The sequence below is a fragment of the Suncus etruscus genome, chromosome 4 (genome assembly GCF_024139225.1).
Source record: "Suncus etruscus isolate mSunEtr1 chromosome 4, mSunEtr1.pri.cur, whole genome shotgun sequence".
Classification (NCBI taxonomy): Eukaryota; Metazoa; Chordata; class Mammalia; order Eulipotyphla; family Soricidae; genus Suncus; species Suncus etruscus.
Window position 1 is genome coordinate 61,934,462 of NC_064851.1, and position 17,842 is coordinate 61,952,303.

The following is a 17,842-nucleotide window of genomic DNA, read 5'->3' on the forward strand; positions in this document are numbered from 1 at the left end:
TTAAAAGTCATTTAACGCCATCAACCAAGACATCTTTAAAGAAACAAAGCAAATATTGAAGCATAGAGAGAACAAAAATTAACATTGGTCTTAAATGATTTTTAAGTAGTATCAAATCTGGTTAGTGTGAATAAACTAATTCCTCCTCTAAATACCTGATCAATTTCCACAAGATGAACAAGAACAGAGAATATTTTAAAATCTGCTTGATTAAAAATCCTTGCCGATGATGAGTAAGGAAATGAAAATCAAAAGGGGAAACAATTAAAATACTTAGTAAAACCCATTCATTTTAATGTGGCACAAAATTAGTAATGAAGCAAGATTAGCAATTTTTAGTACCATGTTGTATTACTTATTTTAAAATCCCTTATTAAAATAATTTAATTTTTTGAAAAAATCAAAATTTATGTACTAGTTTAATTCCAATGAGGACTGACTACATTTCTCTTGTGACCCTGGAGCCTCAGGGAAGGCAATGTTATTATTCACAATGAAGAAAAACAGTGACACTCTAATCAAAGCAATTATTTATGGAAATAAATCATCGGTACTAAAATATTGCACTTCACTATGCAAGGTAGTTAATTTATGACTCTGGCTTCATTAACTGTATAAAATTCAAGACAATTACATAAAGACTCCATTTCCCATCTTCTTGAATTGAATATTGACAACTCAAAAGCAGAATGCCATACCAGCTCCAAATATGCACACTGGGGTTTTGTGAGCAATCAAACTTGCTGAAATTAAGGGTCAAAAGACCAGCACTCTAGCTTTAGGCAACCCAGGGGAAGACAACAATCTTCCACCTTTGTTGTATTCTGTGAACTGGTCATGATCACAGAATGTGAAAAACAGCTATCAGATCATAGGATCATTTCTGCACTAGAAAGCACCTGCAGTTATTATGTACAAAAGAATCTCACAATGCCTGACTTTCACAAGCATATAAAACTATTCTGGCTATCCTTTCAGTTTTACATAGAGAAATATAGACACAAAATGAAGCAAAGAAGAGCCAATGACATACTCACACAAACACAACACACATATCCTCCCCAAATAATTATTCAGAGTTTAGTTTACACTGAATTACTGAGGAGACATGAACAAAAAAAAGCAGAAAACAGAACCTTGAAATTATTTGCTCACCACTTATAAAGAGACTATAGGTCTTAAAAGAGGATACACAAAAAGAAACAATTATTTTACAAATCTTTTAATGCTTAATAGGGTATAAAAATGCTACCAATAAATTGTTCTTGTCTTTCAAGATCAAATAAAGTGATAAAAATAAAATTGCATTCAATTATTGATGATTTGTTTCACATATTTATTCATTGTCCACAATGAGCTGCAGAAATAAAATATATAAAAAAGCAGTTGTAGTCTTTGAAAAAGCAACTGAAAGAAGGGACATACACGTGATACTTAAATTTATAGTTGTTTATATTTAGTAGCAACTATGCAAAACTACAGAAATTAAACAGATTTTATGTTGTTTTTAGAAATTTTAGAATTATCCATTGTAAATTTAAAAGCTCTGAATATTAAAATTGGAGGGTACATAATTTTTTCAATACAGTGATTAGCTATACTAACATATTATTATCAAAATATGTTAAATAATTATTAATGTCAGTACAAAGCAAAAGTGAATAAATAAACATAGTTAAACTTGTTTAAAATGTATAATGTATGTAATCATATAACAAATAATAGAAAACATTAACATTATAAAGTTACTTTGAGATTTTAACTGTTTTCCATCAACCTTATTTTAGAATATTTAAACCCTAATTTTATCTTAATAATAAAGACCTTGTTATTAAATAGAGGTAATCTCATACAATATTTAATAAGTTTTTTGCAGTAGTTAAACTATTATTTGGTCTTTTGAAATGGCATGACAATAAAAAAGCATGTATATTTTTTCAGGATGCTTTAAGTTATTTCATATGCACAGTATTCAATATATGTAGAAGCTATATCTGTATTTGTTATAAAGCATAGTTGAAGAAATTCTACATTATTTTGAAAAATAGTGCTTTTAATCTACAGTGTCTTTTTATTATAATACTGAACCCAGACAGAAACAGAACTTAAGTTTCTTGACATATTCCTTTTAAGATAAAAATAGAAGCTTGTAGGGAAATGCTATTTCACTAGAAGACAAAAATATGGCTGATGCAGAAGGAAGTAGCTGGCTGAAAGGGAATATAAAGATGAAAGAAATAAAAGACCAACAAATAAAAAATGGAAAACTGATGGCAGACTGCAAGTTCTTCTAAATAATATTTCATGAAAAGAAAAGACAAATTGTCAAGAGCAGATAGAGCTAAATCATGCTTTATTCCTCTCCCACAGTATACTAATTTCATTTTTGAAGGATGTGGGAGAACATTATCTTCACATTTTATAAATTATTCTATACTGAGTGCTGCCTTTGGACGAAAACAAATGAAAAAGCTGGGGCATTAGTTTATCCCAGGATGTACATTGGATGACTAAAAGAGGAAATGAGCCCCCTGGCCAGGAGCCAGGATGACTAGAATTAGCCACAAAATGGTGAGCCAAGGGGGAGACAACCACACAGACAAAACATAGGCCAGCTATTTCTTTTTGCTAAACATAAATTTTAATTTCAGAGTAACCAGTTAGTATTTCCCCCTTTGCTAGATGGCCATATTTTTGGCAATTCCCTGAAGAGTGAAGAGAAAAGACTTCTATCGCAGAATAGATATATAGATTAATAATTATAAGAACTCTGTATAAAATAAGTAAATAAAAATAAGTCCAGACAGTCAACAACTCTAACTGCACGAAAATGCAGCTTTATTTTTTCTTATTTTTCTGTTGATATTAGAACACCAAGAGTCAAAAAGTCTTTTCGATCGTCAAATACACCTTTAAAATTGTCCCTAGGGGTTAGTTATGTTACTCATTAGTTTTTAACAGATGCCAGCAACTAGCAAAAAAAGCCTGGGAATGTGAGAAAACATTTATCCAATTATCTATATGACTTCTAATGGAATTGAGTTTGTAGATTATTTTATTGTGTAATAATGTATCTACATTAAAACATTACCCACTCTTTCCATTTTTCTGGTTTTCTTTCATAAATTCTTAGTCATTTCTTGTTTTATCTCTCTCTTGCTTTCAAACCCTCTTCGAGTTATTCTCCCTGATCCTCTTCACTTGAACTTTCTTAGAAGCACAAGCAGAGAAGCAAGTGGTCATGCATTTTAAGTAGCTGACTTACCAATGAATTGAGCATCAGCAATCTTGTCCATGCTCAATATATACTTCCACTGTCAAAGTTAAGAACCCTTAAATTAAAATAAGGGTGTATTGTGAAGAAAACAAGCCATTACTATTTTAAAGTATTTATGTAAAATAATTACATTAAGTACTCATATTATGCAGTAAGTCTGATTAGCAACTCAAATCACAACTATTCTAAATTTTATCCAGAGAAATTAATTTGTACATGGTGTTACTACCGGATCCTAAAACTTCTGAGAAATTTCTTTCAGCGTAAATGTGTAAAAATAGCACTATAGGCTTTTCATACAAATAAAATGCAAGGAAACAATATTTTATTTTATCACAAGTTATAGAGCTAAGCCATAGGAGATCAAGAGCATTTTCAAAAGAACCCAAATTGGTCACCAAATCAAACTTCTGTCCAAAAGATGAAGTTACAGAGAGAATACATATTGCACAAGGTGAGTGTTTCCAAATAATGTGATAAATACTACATTTTTGGCCTAATGCCTATTTTCTCTCAGAATAACTGTAGACTAAATATTCCTCTTGATTTTCTTACGACAAACTCTCAGGCTTGGAGATAAGTATGCTAGACCAGCTAGATAGACTTAAGATTTCTAAGCCATTAGAATATCTAAGGTTGCTCATACCTAAAAGAATGAAGTAGTATTTACTCAGTAAGTATTAAGAAAGATGATATTTCAACTTTCAACTTAAGAAAAGCCAAAATGGAAATTAAAGCCTTTTCTCAAATTCAACATGGGTAAAAACATTACAAAAATGTTAAGAATGCTTAACTAAAGAGTGTCCGATGTCCATTCAGAAAAAGGAATGCAGCATTAGTAAGAGAAGTCAATATATGGAACCGTCTGCAGTCTCTGTGGGTGTTCTGACAATCTATGTCTTATTGTTGAATTATACATGCTATGTATGTTTAATAAATTAAAACTCATGCTAAAACATTTCAATTGAACTAAAAGTCCTATAATTCACATATTTTCCAGAGTGCTGCATAGTATCAGGCATTGAATATACCACCCAGTAATAAAAAAGGAAACTAATTACCTGGGGGAATTCATGAGAGATTTCTTAGATCACTGTGCCTCAATAATAAAATATCAAGACTCCTTTCCACAAGGCATATGTAAAAATTGCATCTATCTGGCAGATATTTATTTATGCACACATTGTAGAAGGCCTATGCAAATCTTACCTGACTCAGTTTACTCTTCTTTATAAAGTTTTTTTATAGAAATGATGATTTTATTTCTCAGCAATGAAATTATTTTTTATTTCATTCAGAGTCTAGTAATGATGCCACTACAGTTAGTATATGTATTTATATATTACCTATTCAAATCTTCCTTTATATTAACATGAAAAATTCTATTACTTATCTATTACTGTCATAAAAAACTAACACCAAACTTGACATTTAACAACATATACCACACAATATTAGGTGATTATGGTAACTACCAGACACATAACTGCAGTTGTAAACTTTGTGTGTCTTATGAAATTTTAGTGAAACTACCAGTCAAGAATCTCATCATCTGATCTTATTACCTGATGCACTAGAAGGTCCACTTGCTTAATTTCTCACTCATTCAGGAATACTCGATATAACATCATTTTTACTTAAAACATGCTTGTGACAAAAGTTTGGCTTCAACCAAAGTAAATTACAAAACTGATAATCTTAATGTATTTATAACCTCAACTAAGAAAAATATTAAAACCCACTGTACAGGGGCCGGGTAGGTGGCGCTGGAGGTAAGGTGTCTGCCTTGCAAGCGCTAGCCAAGGAAAGACCGCGGTTCGATCCCCCGGCGTCCCATATGGTCCCCCCAAGCCAGGGGCGATTTCTGAGCACATAGCCAGGAGTAACCCCTGAGCATCAAACAGGTGTGGCCCCCCCCCAAAAAAAAAAACCACTGTACAATCAAATCTACTATATCATATTTTAACAAAAACTGGTTGGAAAATATTTCATAATAAAATGATCACAAAAGGTCAAGATTCTTGAAAATCAACTTAACAGAACATTATGTTCTTTTTCATTCTAATAGAATTCACCATTTAAAAAGAATAAACAGGAGCCAAAGAGATGGCACTAGAGGTAAGATGTCTGCCTTACAAGCACTAGCCAAGGAAGGACCGCGGTTTGATCCCCCCAAAACCAAAAATAAATAAATAATAAATAAATAAATAAAAAGAATCAACATGTATTACTTAATTATGATATCACCCTCCATTTATCAAAATATTTTATGTAGTTATTTCACTAGGCTTTGCTAATTGTCACTTTATATAAATACCTCAATACTCTCAGAATGCTTATAACCAACTGAATCACTACAATTTAATTGAAATGATATAAGTGCAAGGGACCGAAGCGGTGGAGCAAGCAGTAGGACATTTGCCTTACAAACTCTAACCTAGGATGGACCGCAGTTCAATCTCCCAGCATCCCCTATAGTCCCCCAAGCCAGGATCAATTTCTGAGAGCATAGCTAGGATTAACCCCTGAGCATCACCAGATGTGGTCCCAAAATAAAAAAATAAATAATAATAATAATAATAATAAAGAAATGATATAAGTGCATTTAAAAATGAGTGGTTGTGATTTTTGTATCAATACAAAAGCTATGTTTACATACAGCCATATATGAAAATACATATTAATATGTAGGTAGCATCTATACTGTTTCACTTTAGACAAAGGACATTTACGGAAGGAATCATTCACTTTCATGAAGAGATTACTTGTAATATCAGGTGAATACCAAATTCAGTGATGTATGAGTTTAGCAAAGATGGCCAGGAGGTATAAAGGGGGTTATTTATTTTGTCTACAGTCAATCCTAGTTTATTATCCAGAACAGTAGGGTCTCCCAAGCATCCCTAACTACAGAGATAGAAGTAACCACCAAAGCACCATTAAGTATATTGCAAGACATTGTCCAAGAAATATTTAAAATATGTTTTGCAAAATGGCGAAATGCTTTCTGAGTTAGATGAGAGAATATAAATACTTAATTAAATAACCTTACCACTTTATGTCTTCCCATGACCATACTTCAATCATTTCAATATGTGAATGTGTTAATTCTTTTAAATCAGAAAAAAGAGGAAGAAAAAGATAAAAAAGAGAGAGAAAAACTAATTAAAAGTTGACAATAAGTTATACATTTTATGGGGGTTAGAAAATTATGGTAGAAATACCTGGGTAGTAAATGAAACCTTATTTCTAATTAGCTAGTTATTGTTGAACAATTTTCTGAAAAATAGTTACATTTTGTTTTTATATATAAATATGAAAATAATCCAACTGTTTTTCTTTATTTTTGCTATTACCAATGCAAAAAAAAAAACTATCTATCTTATGTCTTATAGAGAGATAAGTCAATGATTGCCATTATTTTGTGGTTACTAGAGGTCAGTATTGACTATAGTAGCCAACATCTTTCTCCTTCCACCCATATCACTAAGAAAAATGCAATGATCTGAAAGATCAGTGTTTTAAAATGAAATTAATTAATTTGAACAGAGGTAGGAAAATGGAAACAACTGTTAGTTCAGTGGGGGGAAAATTTAAGAAATCTAAATAAATTATTATTAAATCTAGAGAAAGCACCAATTCATCAAATTGAATATTAGATAATTTAATGTTCAATTAAGATAACTTAAAAATTGAAACAAAGTCTAATTGGAAGTATCTAAGAGCAAGAACTTTAGGTAGATATTCCAGGTTGTCAAGTGTTCCATTGCTTAGATCAGCTTTCTCAATTGGAGCTCTATGGCTCCACTATATCCTAAAGTATTCCAGGTAAAAGGAACATAAACCAGAAACTATGACTCAAGAGTAGGAGACCAACTAGTAAGACAGTGGGTAGACTAGCTTTGGCAGGGGCCACAGTGAATAAAATTGTGCAACATTGCTTTACATAAAGTCTACTACAAATCTAAAGTAACTACGGGGTAATAGTCTCTCTACTTAAAATATTTTTGTGCATTTGACAAATGGGCCATCCTGAGTTATGATAATTTCTATTAAGTTACTAACATATGTTATCTCAGTTTATCTAGATACTGAGTTGTATTTCCTATATTGAATTGTGCATGTACATATATATACATATATGTATAAACATAGATGCATATACACTTGGAAACTAAGTTTCTAATATTGTATGAAAATATGTTCTTACAAAAATAAAAATACTCATATAAAATTCTACTGAATTATAAGAGGCATTAAGTCTGAAATAGCACTATAAGGACAGAAAGGAAATAGAAAAAGTGAGACTAGAAAGAGAATGGTCCCAGAGAAAAATTCATGAGAATAGGCCCAGAATATGTAACATGCTCTTACCTAAATCATGTCATTTAGCATTTTGCAAATTTAAAACCCAAAACAGTTTTCTCCCATCTCTTTAGTTAAAAGCATGTAAAATGAGAAAATTTACACCGTTAAGGCATCTTACGTAAAAATATTCCATGTCCCAACTTTCTTATCTTTCCCTTCCTTTCTTCAAATTAAGTTTCTACTGAAATTAGGCATTTTTGTCTCCAGTCCTCTGCCTTCAGACTTCAGTGCCTGAGAAAAAGAAACTGAATTGACTATAATAACAATACTATTACTGGTAATTTATAAGAACAAAATCATTAGGTCTAGGGTCTAGCAGTGGTAGGTTATATAATCACAAATGTAAGTATTTTATAAATTTTCAAATACCAGAAGTCACAATTGCTGAAGAATAATCTTTTCTATACATTAGAAATCTCTAACAGATGCCCAACATATCCTTTAACTTTTTGTATGTCTAGGCACCAAGACTCTGAAAATGTACATTGCCGTCATCAAAGAATCCTATATAATTTGACAATATATATTAAAATTTATTTTTCTAAAAATTAGAGCACCAACAACAGAAAACTGACTTTGACAACTGTGACTGAACAGAGCCTACCTTGGGACTAATAAGGAAAACCCTATCTAGGCTGTAGTCCAGGACACATAAAAAAAAACAACAACAAGATGTCTTATTGTAGAGGTCCAACTTGGACAACAGAGACTGAGCAGAACCTTTGGACCCATAATATACTATGCTTCAGCTTAGGGACTGAACAAAAACAGGGATCAAGTGTTACAGAAGACTGAACACAACAACAACGATGGATAGGAACCTCTGAGTCTCTAGAACCTAGAGACTCTATCCTAGACCCTGACCTAAAACCTGCGCAAATACCAAGATCGCTAACTACAGTGGCTTGATTTTCTCACACACAACCGAGAGGAAACTTTCCTGGCATCACAAAAAAGCCTTTGGGATGGAGTAATGAGTATATATGGAGCCAGGGGTTGATCCCATGATGGTATGCTACAAGGATGGAGAAACCCTGAATCTCTTAGGCCACGGGAATTCCCTTTCTCCCCCAATGCTTACTGTGCCTATGCAAAAAAAAAAAAAAAAAGTGGGGGAAAGCCAAACCCTACCACTCCAGCACCCATACTTTTTCTTGTTTTGTTTTGATCTGTTAGTTTTTGACTTTATTTTCCTTCTCTTTTTTCTTCCACTTTTCTTTCTTTTTCATGCTTGTGGTTATTATTTAGAGATTTATTTTTATTTTTATTTGCAGGGTCCATTTTTTTCTTTTCTCTTCCATTTTTTTCTTTTTTTTTCTCTCTCTTCTTTCTTTTTTTGGTAGTTATCACCAAATTTTTTTCTCCCCTTTTTCTTATCCTTTTTATCTCCAATGTCGGTGGAATGGATGCTCAATCTACAACAAGCTGTAAAGTGGAGACCAGTTGCACTAGCATACTGGGGGGTAGAGGAGGGAGATATGGGATGCATACTGGGAACAGGGGTGGATGGAGGACAGCACTGGTGGTGGGAATGCTCCTCATTCATTGTCACTAAGTACCATAAATGATGCAGTGAAAGATTTGTAATGCACTTTGGTCACAATAAAAATTTAAAAAAGAAAAAAAATTATTTTTCTATATATTATTAATTTCCTCAATAGATTAACATATATTTATAAACAACACTAAAAATGTGCACAATAATTCTATTTTTTCTCTATTAAAATATTTTGTATAAATGCATTGTTACTAAAGCTTTAATGCATCTACTTACAAATCTTTAAACACATTCTGCCACTAAAAGCTACTACATGTGTGGATTGCATAGGTTTTTGAGTTTTTGTCATTATTTGGTTAAAGAAAAAATGAGAGAAACACCTCTTAGTTTTAGATGCTTTGTCAGCTCTTGATTGCTGATTTTGACCCCATATATCTTCCATGATAGCTTTGCTAAAGTAAAAAATTTCTTCAATGATATTTATTGTTACTTTCCAACAAAAAAGTTCACAGGCAAGTTTAAATGTCAAGGTATTCTAAAATACTGTTAAGTGGCAAAGTTATAATACTAAAGCAAACTAGTAAGTGCCAGCATTCATAATATTTATCAGATATTTGAGTATATTTTCTAAAAGCTCAAGCCCGGTAACAGGTAAATACTAAATATTTTTGAATTTTGACCGTGGTCAATATGTGATTCTATTTTTAAAAATACAATTTATATCAAAGTTTTAGTAGATAATCTTCAGATGAGATAAATCAAAATTATACTCACATATTAGAATTTTGCATACAATTTCCCAGTCACTCTCACTTTGTGTTTATGTGGAAAGCAATGTTCATTCATTAATTTATTCATTCAATCAATTGAGAAAGATTTCTTGAGTACTTATGATGGACTGGGAAATATACTAAGTGCTAGAGATATAAACATAAATAGGACATACAATCCATGCCTTCAAAAAACTTAGTCTCATAGGGGATGCATACACAAACAGATAATTACAGTAGATTGATTTGAATGAAATAATAAAGATATAAACAAAGTCTTGTTAGAATGTTGAAAAAGAGAGCTTCTTAAGTAAAGCAGGAACTACTCATCTAGTTCCTGATAATATTATGCAAAACAACTAATATAACAAGGCCCTTTTAACAATTATTTATAAATTAAACTTTATTTAAGTCAATGATTGCCATGGATTCTGAATTAATCAAGTTCTTATCATTTATTTTTAAATTAAAAAATAATTTTAGGGCCGCGAGAGATGGCATGGAGGTAAGGCATTTACCTTTCATGCAGAAGGTCATCGGTTCGAATCCCGGCGTCCCATATGGTCCCCCGTGCCTGCCAGGAGCAGTTTCTGAGCACAGAGCCAGGAAAAACCCCTGAGCACTGCCGGGTGTGATCCAAAAACCACAAAAAAAAAAAATAAATTTGTAGCAAAATTCAACTCGATTAAGCTGTTTATTCTTTCCACTACCATAGTTCTTTGACATGATAGTAGAGTTATTCAGTATTTATTGAGTATTTCATTAGTATCTCAGTATTAACTAAAATTTAAAAACATTTAATACAAATATCAGTTAAAATGTAAAGCAAGAGCAGAGAGATAGTACAGCAGTTAAGATTTTGCCTTTTATATATCTGTGCAGGTTTGATCTCTCATCACATATGGTCCCTTAATTCTTATGAGGAGTAATTCCTAACAAAAGAGCTAAAAGTAAATTTTAAATATTGCTGGATGAGATTCCAAAACAAAATATAAATAAAGCCATTTTAGTTGTAAACATCAAGAACTTTGAATTGGTGGCTAACATTTTTATAAGGAGTTAAATCTGGACGTACTAATAGTTTATAGCTCTTTTTCTATAGAAGAATTCAAGTTGCTATTCCAATAACCAATTATAACCAAATTTATAGAGAGATAAGTTCAGAAACATATTTCTTTGAAGAAGAAACTACACAGGAATAATTCAATGGAAAATCTTGCAAAATTGCTAAAAGTTAAATGTAGATTAGGCCGAGGGTCCTCTCTTAAACAGGAAATGAATCTCAGAGATGGGGTAAATTGGTACATGTGGAAATAGATCCTTTAGGATCCTACAAGATTGTCATAATAAGGAGCCAAAAAAAAATACAACCTCACTAGATTTTTTTATATCTTATATTTATTTATATCTTATATATTTATATCTAAAATGATAGATAGCAAAATATATTTTGCTATCTATCATTTTAAAGAAGTTATTTAGCGGGGGGTGGCACGGTGGCGTTAGAGGTAAGGTGTCTGCCTTGCCAGCGCTAGCCTAGGACAGACCGTGGTTCGTTACCTGGTGTGGCCCAAAAACCAAAAAAAAGAAATAGAAAAAGAAAAAGATAGGGCCGGTGAGGTGGCACTAGAGTTAAGGTGTCTGCCTTGCAAGCGCTAGCCAAGGAAGGACTGCGGTTCAACTCCCCTGGCATTCCATGTGGTTCCCCCAAGCCAGGAACAATTTCTGAGCGCTTAGCCAGAAGTAACTCCTGAGCATCAAACGGGTGTGGCCCGAAAAACCAAAAAAAAAAAAAAAAAAGTAAGGAGAAAGAGGCAAAATCATAAATTAAGATCTATATAAAGAAATATAGGTAGTAGAGGAAGAATAGTAAAACTAAAGGAAGAATTTTAGGTTTATCTTCCTTTTATTTGCCCCAGAACCATATGTTTAAAGTGGAGTAAAAACTATGTATTGGGTGAATATAGCATAACAAAAGGAAATGAATATCAGTAAGTTTTTAAAGGTGACGGGATGGATTGGGAATGCTCATTTTATGCTACTTGTTTTAGAGATAAGGAAACTACCACAAAATAGAAGAATACAAGATAAACTCATAGAATAATATAAGATAAACTCATGCAAATTGTTGCTAACTGAATTAATCTGGAGAGTATCTTGCAGAGTTAACTTAGAAAGGTATAGATAAGGAATGAACACTCACATACATGGGATATAAAAAGCATAATAAGAAAATAGCAAATATAAAAAATACAGAATCAAAGAACTAGACTACATAAGTGAGCTAACCTGGCTGGAGAGTAAGGGAGGATTAGGATGATAGAAATGTATTGGGACACTCAGGAGAAAAGAAAAGAAAAGAAAAGAAAAGAAAAAAAAGAAAAAAAAAAAAGAAAAGAAAAGAAAAGAAAAGAAAAGAAAAGAAAGAAGAGGAAAGAGAGAGAGAGGAAGAAGGAAGAGAGAGAGGAGAGGAGAGGAGAAGAGAAGAGGAGAGAAGGAGAGGAGAGGAGAGGAGAGAAGAAGAGGAGAGGAGAGGAGAGGAGAGAAAAGTATAGGGACAGTGGTAGAGGTATGTGGTGAAACTGGTGGTAGATATTATGTTAGAATATTATATTCATGTGATTCTAGAAGTATCATAAATAACATTGCCTAAATTTTTAAAAGTATTTTACAAAATATTTGGATTATCAGGAAATACATGGTTTAAATATGGACTCTAAGTGATTGGAAATATATACTATAGAAAAAATATTAGTCATATCATCTTCTTTGCTTTTCTTTCTTTCTGTGACTCCTCTGCCCTACTAGTTGACCTCTAGATCTCTTGACTGGACCCTCTATTTATGAGATTCTAACTGGTGTCTTCTTTGGGACAGCTAAGAGTTCAATATGTGATCATGTTAAGAAATGCTTCCTAGAATAATGACTGAAAAGTATAATAAAAATCATAACTGAGATAGTTACTGGTGGCAATTTATAGAATATGCTAGTTACAACATAAGGGTGCACATTTAAATTAATAAAGAAATCATGTGGGGCCGGGCGGTGGCGCTAAAGGTAAGGTGCGCCTGCCTTGCTTGCGCTAGCCTTGGACGGACCGCGGTTCGATCCCCCGGTGTCCCATATGGTCCCCCAAGCCAGGAGCAACTTCTGAGCGCATAGCCAGGAGTAACCCCTGAGCGTTACCGGGTGTGGCCCAAAAACCAAAAAAAAAAAAAAAAAAAAAAAAAAAAGAAATCATGAAAAATATACTCACATTAGATCATACTCAAAGCATTTTATAATAGAACAATCTAGTTACAGTGATCAAAAGACAAATGTTTTTTGGTGAGGATCTCCATGACTAAGATCTCTGAGATCTCAATGACTGTTTTCAGCAAAGAAGCAAGGATGCAGTGCTACATGAAATATGCAAGGTATTATATCATCTTGTCATCTATCAAATTTTTCTGCTACATAAAGCCATGTATTTCATTTTCTATTCTTTTCATGTATCTATCCATCTCCAGGAGAGTGGAACAAAAGTAATATTTATTCTTGAAGTTTTGACTCAAGTCCTATAGATAACATCTTTCAAGTCAAATGTCCTGGGTTGGATCCCAGGCAACTTCTTCAGCAGTGTTTGGTATAAATCCTGTATCTAATAAATACAATAAACTATATTGATCTACAAAAGGGATCTCAAGAGCAAGTAACTGAAAGTTTAAACAAATTAAGGAAATCTCTGTTTACACCTAAGTATGCTGAAATAATTTGAAACCATGACTATTTTAGAGCAAGAAGAATAAAAATGCTATTAACTGTAAAGGAAACCTTTGTCAATAATATCTGGGTGCCTAAAAACAAAGTATCAAGTAGGTGAAGCAAAATCTTGACACAACAGCCAAATAAACAAATTAATTTAGGATACTTCAATTATCATCTTTTAATAATTGGTAATTAATAAGCAGAAATTTGTAAGACTAGTAGAAGTTAATAATACAATAAATTATATTGAACAATTCTAGAATATTTTATTTCACAGCAGAGAGATACAAGTTCTTCTCCAGCTCATAGGGAACATTTACCAAGAAAGAACATATGCTGGACGATTAAATAGGCCTCAAATAACTTAAAGGAGAAATAATAGAAAATATTATATTAACCACTTAAAATTTAACTATAAATAAATAATAAAATATATCTCAAAATTCCTCCAAATAACATATTAAATTATAGTGTACTTATATATGCTACTATGTGGAAAAACAAGTGTCAAGTGAATTTTTTTATGTTTTAATTTAAATACAATATAAGAATGTGGGGGGGATGTAGCAAAAGAGGTACTTTGAGAGAACTAAATGGAATATATTGCATAAAGTAAAAATTAAAAAATTATAAAATTTCAGTCTTGAACAACTATGTCTAAGAATAGCTGTAAATAAAATCACCAGGTGAGCTAATTTTATTAGATAACTTTATCAAAGTTAATATATTAATTACTTAGCTAATATAATTTTTTCAAACTTATTGAAAAAAATAAGAGTGAAAGGCCCATTCTATGAGGTCGGCATTGTACAAATAATCAAAGTTATAAAATTTACAATTAACTATTTCATCTGAGCCTCTATTCAAAATCCTTAGCAAAATGTAAATAATGTCCAACAATGAATAGAACGAATTATACATTATAATAGAAAATGGATAATTTTAGGTGTTAAATATTGACTTGACACTTTAAAATCATTTAATATAACCCACATCCAGAAACAAAAATATGCAAAGCATGTATGCTTTAAATTTATATAGACTATGTATTATAATCACATTCCTAATTGGAATTTGTTTGAAAACTTTCAGCTAGCTTAACTTGAGAAAGACCACCCGAAAGAAGAAACACAAAACACAAAACAATAGTTATCATATTTAATAGAAATAAACTTGATGCTTTTCTAAAAGAATTTATAAGACAAGCATATCTACTCTTTTTTATCCTATTATCACCTACGGGAATAAACAATATGACAAGAACTTGATTAGATTTGAAGAAACAAAACTATAAATAGGTAAATATGACATGGTTGTCTATGCAGAAATTTCAAAAGAAGGTGCAGAAAAAACCTTGGAAATAATAAGGAATCATAATAAAGTCAGAGAATTATAAGGTTATGATATAACATTCAATTATATATAAGGTTATAATTAAATTATTATATTATATATTTTATGTAGCATATGCATATTATTATAAATAATAATGTATGTTATATAATATTCCATAATATTAATAATTATATAAAATATAAATATTATAATATGTAATGTTTTATATTTTATAGAACATGGATTTATGCATAATGTAGTGTATGAATATCATAATAATTATTATATTTTGATTATTACACAATAATATATAACTATATTATAAGGTGATAATATAACAGAATTATGATAACTTTTAAAATATTAGGTAAATTGTAAAAGAGCACAACTAAATAATGGTTTTGTATTCAAACTATAAAGAATACTTCATATATATAACTCAAATCACAAATACATTTTAAAATGGGTTTTGATTCTTCACCAAAGAAGATATGTGGAAATATGTATATCCACAGATATATATGCATACCAAAGCTTCACAGCATTTTTTCGTAACCATTATTAATGACAGTTACATTCAAATATTACATAATAAATAAAAATATACCACTATTCACCTATCAAAATTACCAAAAAAGTGATAACCACAGCTGACAAGTAAGTAGAACAATATCAACTTTTATTTTTGCTGGTGGGACTACAAAATGACATAATCAACTTGGAAATAGTTTTGCAGATTGTTACAGTACTAAAAATTGTTTTACTATGTGATCTACCATGACCACATTAGGCACTCTGTAATTTGAAGATTGTATCTAAAAATAATAAGGGACCAAAACATTAAATATAAAAATATTTTCTGATTTATTAAATAATATTTGAGTGTAATGTATTATTTGAATAAAAATTTGTGAACTAAATTTTGCTAACTGTATCTAAAAATGTTATTATACGTACTTTTGTTCAGCTCTTATTATTATATTTCATAGCTTCCTCCAATAAATATTGACATATTCCACCAATACTTAAAAACATCTATATTTTGTGTAAAGATGATTCTAGAGAACTAACACTAAAGCCAGAAGCTCACAGCACAGTACATAGGGCCTAAAGCTACAGTACTGCTCAAGAATGCAGACCAGGCCATCACAGTGCCCACCCCTTAGTGCAGTTTGCCTCATTTTAAGGGATAATGCAGTATCTAGATCAAATATAGGATCAGATGCCACGAGCCCCTGAGTCCTATGATAAATCCTCAAACTCAGTTTTTCCAGCTTTTAGAAGACATTTAGAAATTTTGGTGAAAATTGATGTCAATATTTCCACAGTCTTTTTTTTTTTTTTTAAATATGGAACGCTTCACGAATTTGCGTGTCATCCTTGCGCAGGGGCCATGCTAATCTTCTCTGTATCGTTCCAATTTTAGTATATGTGCTGCCGAAGCGAGCACTCCACAGTCTTAATTAACAAAGAAGACTTGTATTTTTATGGGGTTTTGTTGTTTTCATACGGGCTACATCCATCAATATTCAGTGTTTACTTCTAGCTCTGTGTTAGGATTACTCCTTGTTGTGAGCCAACCCCCTGATGGTACCTCTCCTAACTTCACTCAGCATGATACTCTCCAGTTCCATTCTTGTGGCACCAAACTTCATGTCTTGTGTTTTCTCCTGGTCAAGTGGTATTCCATATATTTGTACGTATACTTTGGTTTTCTTATATGTCAGTTATATGTTCTTGGAACTTAGTTGTTTCCAGGCTTTGGCTATTCTTAATAGTGCTGCAGGGTCATGAGTACAGATGTCTTTTCTAGAAAGAATTTTTGTCCTCTTGGTTTAAATACTAAGAAGTATGATTGCTGGGAAAAATCAAAGCTCAATTCCTAGTTTTTTGAGAAGTGCCCATATTGTTTCCTAAAAGTATCAAATCAGTGGAGTCAATATTCCCAGCAGTACTGGATAATTGTCCTTTCTTCCACACCCCTGGCAGCACTGGTTGTCTTTGTTCTTTGTGAGATGTGTCAGTCCACTGGTGTGAGGCATTATCTCACTGTTTCACTTTCTTTTCCCTGATGATAAATAATGTGGATCAGGTATAGCATTTTTTCCCTTGCTCTTAGATGCATACTCCTCACACAATCACCAAGAAGAAAAAGAGGTTGTTGTATTTGTATGAAAACATATTTCTAAGACTCTTAAAAAGGTAAATAAGCAAATAGTTGTTTTGAAAATAAATTATTAAATTACATCTTAGTAGTTTCAAAACAGGTTCAATATTTTTCAGAATTTTAGTAAGTTATTTGAATGTGCTTATCTAATTTTAATGGATCATTGACTGAATAACTTTAAATTAACTGTTTCAATGTACTTAATGCTTTGCTATCATAAAGCAGTAGGTTGCAAGTTGGATTACATTATATTTGATATTCTTTTACTGACTACGCCTTTGAATTTTGTAAAGAAATCCAAACAATATGCAATATAAACTTTTTGTCATAAAATTCCTTTATTAGCTGAGAATGTGTCAGAATTTAGACATTTAGTTCATTGCCTGCTATTCAAGTGAAAATTATTTCTGCCATTTTTATGTATATTGATTTTTCTTTTCTGTTGTTTTCTGGAGAGACTATTATTGAACTGAAAGAAATATTCAACAGAAACATTTTTCTCACTTTGTACAAAAATTTGCTTTAGTGATTATTAAATAAATTGAAAATAAAATCTGCCTTACCTTTTTTGCTAGCTGTTTTCAACAGAAATTATTTTCTAAGAAGTTTATTTAAAAAAAAAGTGCCCATTATCTAGAGATTTCAGAGTTGCAAGTGCCTTCACTTTATCTTGTAAAATT

The 17,842-nt window shown here is 31.6% G+C and overlaps 1 non-coding gene across 1 annotated transcript; it reads right to left on the bottom strand.

Moving 5' to 3' along the window:
* Positions 1-16,338: 16,338 nt before the first annotated feature.
* Positions 16,339-16,445, bottom strand: LOC126008280 (U6 spliceosomal RNA). Its single transcript, XR_007495619.1, has one exon. It is a non-coding gene; the product is annotated as a U6 spliceosomal RNA (small nuclear RNA).
* Between the last annotated feature and the right edge of the window lie 1,397 nt (positions 16,446-17,842).